Here is a 6,641-nt window from a genome sequence, read left to right as displayed (position 1 = left end):
GTGTCTCAGAGGTTCTGAGAACAAGCCAATGAACACAGGTTGGTTTCACACGCTGGAGAACTGTAAGAGAAACATTCTGGAGTCAGTTCCTGCTGTTTCCCATCCAACCACCTGGTTCTCTGGAAATCTGTCCTGTAGCAAACAAACAACAAACAAACAAACAAACAATGGACAGGGTGAAAACCTATATAAAGACTGAATCCTTCTCTGTGCTGGTCGAAGGTCCTTCAGGTGGCTCACAGCTCAGGAGTCGTTTCTCATGTTTCAGGTTCACGTTCGTCTGCAGAGGGAAAAAGAGGATTCTGTCTTTTAACTGGAAACTTGACTTTGAACGTTGCTTCTGTTTTTAAAGCAGTTTTCAGTTGTAATTTTCCTCCAGACTCCGACAGCAGATGAGTTAATTCACTTCCAGTCAAACTCTTAATTCTTCTTCACACTTCCTCTCAACCTCTGCTTCAACTCTGATCCGCACTTAGAGGCAGGTTATTGTTTTACACTCGAGAGACCGGCCTCTCTTCAGTGTCCTCTCTTCAGTGTCCTCTCTTCAGTGTCCTCTCTTCATCGGCCTCTCTTCAGCGTCCTCTCTTCAGTGTCCTCTCTTCAGTGTCCTCTCTTCAGTGTCCTCTCTTCATCATCCTCTCTTCAGTGTCCTCTCTTCAGTGTCCTCTCTTCAGTGTCCTCTCTTCAGCGTCCTCTCTTCATCGTCCTCTCTTCATCATCCTCTCTTCAGTGTCCTCTCTTCAGTGTCCTCTCTTCAGCGTCCTCTCTTCATCGTCCTCTCTTCATCGTCCTCTCTTCATTGTCCTCTCTTCATCGTCCTCTCTTCAGCGTCCTCTCTTCAGTGTCCTCTCTTCATCGTCCTCTCTTCAGTGTCCTCTCTTCAGCGTCCTCTCTTCATCGTCCTCTCTTCATCGTCCTCTCTTCAGTGGCCTCTCTTCAGTGTCCTCTCTTCATCGTCCTCTCTTCATTGTCCTCTCTTCATCGTCCTCTCTTCAGCGTCCTCTCTTCAGTGTCCTCTCTTCATCGTCCTCTCTTCAGTGTCCTCTCTTCAGCGTCCTCTCTTCATCGTCCTCTCTTCAGTGTCCTCTCTTCAGCGTCCTCTCTTCATCGTCCTCTCTTCAGTGTCCTCTCTTCATCGTCCTCTCTTCAGTGTCCTCTCTTCATCGTCCTCTCTTCAGTGTCCTCTCTTCATCGTCCTCTCTTCAGTGTCCTCTCTTCATCGTCCTCTCTTCAGTGTCCTCTCTTCAGTGTCCTCTCTTCATCGGCCTCTCTTCAGTGTCCTCTCTTCATCGGCCTCTCTTCAGTGTCCTCTCTTCATCGTCCTCTCTTCAGTGTCCTCTCTTCATTGTCCTCTCTTCAGTGTCCTCTCTTCATCGGCCTCTCTTCATCGTCCTCTCTTCAGTGTCCTCTCTTCATCGTCCTCTCTTCAGTGTCCTCTCTTCATCGTCCTCTCTTCAGTGTCCTCTCTTCAGTGTCCTCTCTTCATCGGCCTCTCTTCAGTGTCCTCTCTTCATCGTCCTCTCTTCAGTGTCCTCTCTTCAGTGTCCTCTCTTCAGTGTCCTCTCTTCAGTGTCCTCTCTTCAGTGTCCTCTCTTCAGTGTCCTCTCCCTCCTACATGGGGCCACTCATCAGGATGGAACTTCTTCCTGAGGCCTCTGCTGTCTTCACTCCTGCAGCAGCTAATGGGATTAGTGTCATTCCTTTAACTGAGTCCTCAGTGCAGAGCGTCTGCTGCGTGAAGACGAACAGGATGTAGAAATGATTCATGGACCAAGAGAACACAAAGAACACAAAGAGTAACACAAAGAGTAACACAAAGAGTAACAGATGTGGAAACGGCTCCTGAATAAAGGAGACAGAATGTGACACCAGAGACTGAGTGAGGAGGGAAGTGAGTGAATGAGACGGAGGAAGAAGATAAAGAAGTCAAATGTGTGGAAGGAAAAGAGGAATGTGATTCAGAGCAGAGAGTTTCATCCACCACTTCTCCCTCTTCATCCCTCCATCGCCCATTCATCTCTCCTCCCTCCCTCCCTCTCTCTCTCTCTCTCTCTCTCCTCTTTTCCACCCAGCACTTCTTATTCTCCCTACTTTCTCCACCTCCCACTCCTTTATCACCAGCTTTCACTTCTTCCTCTTTGCTCTCCATCTGTCTGTCTCTGTTAGTACGTCCTCTCTCCTCCTCCTCCTCCTCCTCCTCCTCCTCCTCACCAGACATCCGGCACCACTCACTTCTTCACTGTCACAGAAACTAAATCTTCACAACTCAGAATTCCCTTTGTCTTCCTCGTCCTCCTCCTCTTCCTCCTCTTCCTCCTCTTCCTCCCTGTAGAGGCTCATCTTCTTCGTCCTCTCTCCTGGTGAATCTCAGTCTGAATGTGAACCTTCATATAAACAGTCTATGAAGGCAGCGCGGCCTCCATCACAGGTGCATTCTGGTCAATAAAAACACATCTGTCCTTCAGGGAGGTTCTTGCAGCGTGGGGACAGGAAGCTGTGTCCTTCATCGCCCATGTGTCCTTGAGCAAGACACCAGGAGTGACACAGGGTTGCTGGTTTGACTGCTGGAGGAGGTAAAATATTCTCCTCAGTAACACAAGTGTGTGCGTGTGCATGTGTGTGTGTGCATGTGTGTGTGTGCATGTGTGTGTGTGTATGTTTGTGTGTGTGTGTGTGTGTTTGTGTGTGTGTGTGTGTGTCCATGTGTGTGTGTTTATTGAACCAAGAGTCAACTTGAGAAAACAGGAGCAAAAAGAAAGAAACTAAACACCATTGTTGATTTGTTTGTTTGTTTGTTTTCTTGTTTGTTTGTTTGTCAGTAGGATAACACACAAACTACTGAAGGGATTTCCACTTCATTTGAGTTTTGTATGATTTTCTTTAACATTGAAACATTGTGTGTTCTCCAACATGTCACATGTTGTCAGAGATGTTTCCGTGTGTGTTCTTGCTGCAGGTTGATTTGTTTGTTTGTTTGTTTGTTGTTTGTTTGTTGTTTGTATGTTGTCAGAGATGTTTCCGTGTGTCTTCTTGCTGCAGGTTGATTTATTTGTTTGTTTGTTTGTTGTTTGTATGTTGTCAGAGATGTTTCTGTGTGTCTTCTTGCTGCAGGTTGATTTGTTTGTTTGTTTGTTTGTTGTTTGTTTGTTGTTTGTATGTTGTCAGAGATGTTTCCGTGTGTCTTCTTGCTGCAGGTTGATTTGTTTGTTTGTTTGTTTGTTGTTTGTATGTTGTCAGAGATGTTTCTGTGTGTGTTCTTGCTGCAGGTTGATTTGTTTGTTTGTTTGTTTGTTGTTTGTTTGTTGTTTGTATGTTGTCAGAGATGTTTCCGTGTGTCTTCTTGCTGCAGGTTGATTTGTTTGTTTGTTTGTTTGTTGTTTGTATGTTGTCAGAGATGTTTCTGTGTGTGTTCTTGCTGCAGGTTGATTTGTTTGTTTGTTTGTTTGTTGTTTGTATGTTGTCAGAGATGTTTCCGTGTGTGTTCTTGCTGCAGGTTGATTTGTTTGTTTGTTTGTTGTTTGTTTGTTGTTTGTATGTTGTCAGAGATGTTTCCGTGTGTGTTCTTGCTGCAGGTTGATTTGTTTATTTGTTTGTTGTTTGTTTGTTGTTTGTTTGTTGTCAGAGATGTTTCCGTGTGTGTTCTTGCTGCAGATGATTTGTGTTGTTCAGCTCTGAGCTCTTCTGGCCCCTCCAGCTCTCTGAGGCTGATGAGCTGGAGCTGTGCTTGTTGCTCACTCTGTGACTCAGTGACTTTGAGCCGTCGCTCTGTCAGGTGAGGACGCTCTGTGGGATTGATTGACAGCTCATACTAACACACTGCAGAGAGTTGTGTTGAGTCCCTCCTCCGTCACGTGTGACCTCCATTTCTGTCAAAGAAAACTAATCATGCAGCCTTTGCATGTCACTGCTCGGTGTAGTAACACACATGTCAACATGAGCATGTGTTGTCATGTGACCTGCTGCAGCGGTGGATCAGTATCTGGCAGCTCAGCGAGGGCTTTAGGTCGCAGTGAAAGCGGATGTCCCAGTTTTGGGACATGAAGTCATCGTGTCCTTCTGAGGATCAGAACGAGTCGATCACAGAAACACTCTCAGTTCTGTCGTCTCCTCACTCGACTCTCTACACAATCACATTCACACATTTTACATCTAGTCTCACTTGATTAAATAATGACAAAGATTTAAATCACATTTCTACATCAAAGCGATGACTCATCGATCTCCAGGAGGAGAACTGGTGTCTTCACAGACGCCTGAGTGAGAATCTTCAGAAGACATATCACTGCTGTGAGACGACAACGTGTTGTTACTGGATCACAGCGTCTCTTCACAGATACACAACTAGAGTTTCATTACTTTGGGATTTTAGCCACAAACATTTTTCATCAGAAGATCAATACATTTAGAGGGAGACCAGAAATCTGATCTCAATAAATTGTCATCAAAATAGTTTGGCTAATTTGAATTAAAATGGCTGCTAAATAGGCAGTTTTAAATTTATCAAATGTCAATCTTTGTGTGTAACTCAAACACTGGATGATCTGTGTGAGTCCAGTTAAACTCTGGAATCTGCACCAACACAAACAGCTGATCCTCGTGCAGGTGAGGTTCCTGCTGACTCGTATGCTTTCCTTATGAGTGACAGCTAAGTTCTCTTTGATCTGTCTGTGATCCGACTCCCTCCATTAGACTGATCCCAGGTCCGGTTAAGGCAGAGAACTGAGTGTAAATGTTCAGTGTCACAGTCTCAGGTTCAGTTCTGCTTCATCATCTGAAGTCTCTCAGAATAAAGTGCAGATCAGATATTTTTAGAAATGCTGATACAGTTTATTTTTAGCGTTTTCCAAAGAAACAAAGAGTTGTTTGTCGTCTGATCTTTTTTTTCGAGGAACAGTGATGTTCAACAACTTCTGTCCCTGTCATGTCTCTGAGCTCTTTCTTTGCCTTATGGACATTTTTCAGTTGTGTCTGAGTTTGGTTTCCTGTTTTACTTTAGATGTTCTGCTCCTTGACTTTATTTCCTACCTTTGTCCTTGTCGTCTTCACCTGTCTCTAATGCGTCTCACTTGTCTCTCGTCCTCTCTCGTGTTTATCAGTCTCTGTTCTTCTCTTTGTCTTCCTCAGGTCGTCTTGTCCTCTGCTTCCACGTTGGGGACAAGTCATTTGAAGACGTCTTTTCTCTCTGCTCTGATGCTGCCTCAGTTAAACTGACGTCTTCTGTCTGTAGAAATCAGTCAAAGCATCAGAAGCTGTGACTGCTCCGGGCCTTCATCTTTAACACATGATGTATGAATCACATTATGACAAATATAAGCTTTAATATTTACCACTGCACTGATGGAAACAGGAAGTGACACAGAGAAGACGTTCATCAGCTGTTTTTATTGAATCATCTGAGCAAACACACATTTGCTCGTCAGACACAACTGATAGAACTGCACACACATTTCAGACAGGTGAAGTCTCCTCACAGGACAATACGTCCCCACCGTGTTGAGCACTTTGACTTAGAGCAGGGTGTCCAAACTTTTTATCCCGAGGGCCATAGAAAAAAATACGAAGTCTGGGCCACCCACGCCGCCACGCCCCCCTGCACTGGAGAGGACTGTTGGGGGGGGGGGGGAGGGGGGCGTTCTGAGGGACAGCTGCAATACAGTGGGCCATGGTCCATCACATTACATTTCATTTAGCTGACGCTTTTATCCAATAAGTGCATTCAAGGGTACAAGTCCAGAACCACAAGAATCAAGAAAGTACAATTTCTTCAAAACTTGAGCAAAACTACAAAGTGCTATAATTAAGTGCCATTTAAGGGCTACTAATTTGTTGGTTTCCCCCCGAAAAACTTTAATTAAAAAAAAAAATTGAGGGCCGTAGTTTGGACACCCCCGACTTAGAGACACAACATTGTCCCGATCTGCTTAAATCTTTGTTTGATTGTGATCTTTTCAGTTGTGAGTCTGTTTGGACCCGTTGGTTCCTGCGTGGAGTCGATAAAAGAGGATTTCCAGTCACTTGAGTTTTTATCGCAGCAGAATATGATAAACGTGTTAAACAGAAATCCCACAGGAGCAGCTCGGTGGTTTCATATGTCATAAAACGTGTCTGTTGTTTAAGACGTGAGTGACTGTGAGTTTCACCAGGACCGAAGCAGCAACGTGTCCGACTCGTGCACAGGAATCATCTGCAGAGAATCTGATGATTTGATTGGTTCAAAGACACTTTGCAGATCCTGTTTGTGGGTCTGTGCTGTGTCTGTGGTTTATTGGCTGTTGTGGTCACCAGGAACCAGTGAGGCCCCTCCCTTCTCTTTTAATTATCATATATGTACATCACTGTCCAGAACTACACGCATGTTGGTTAACAGCCTTTGAAAGCTGTTGACTCCGCCCCCTCCCAGTTAGCAGTGCGTAATCCCAGTCTAGGTCCCCCCTGGGTCCAGTGCTTTATAAAAAGTGATGAAATGCTCAGAAACAGCTCGCTGGCCCCGAGTCACAGGTTCGAAACCCAGAAGTTTACTTTACTGGAGCCCGGCCTCACAGAAGCAGGTCGGGGTCTTAGAATCTCTGATCCACTTTGACATCTGGTTCCAGAACTTTCAGACCACACTCAAACCAAATGTTCAAAATGAATCATCTGCT

This window comes from Platichthys flesus, chromosome 12, assembly GCF_949316205.1.
Source record: "Platichthys flesus chromosome 12, fPlaFle2.1, whole genome shotgun sequence".
Lineage (NCBI taxonomy): Eukaryota > Metazoa > Chordata > Actinopteri > Pleuronectiformes > Pleuronectidae > Platichthys > Platichthys flesus.
The sequence above is the reverse complement of the archived record's forward strand: the minus strand, read 5'-3'. Positions refer to the sequence as shown.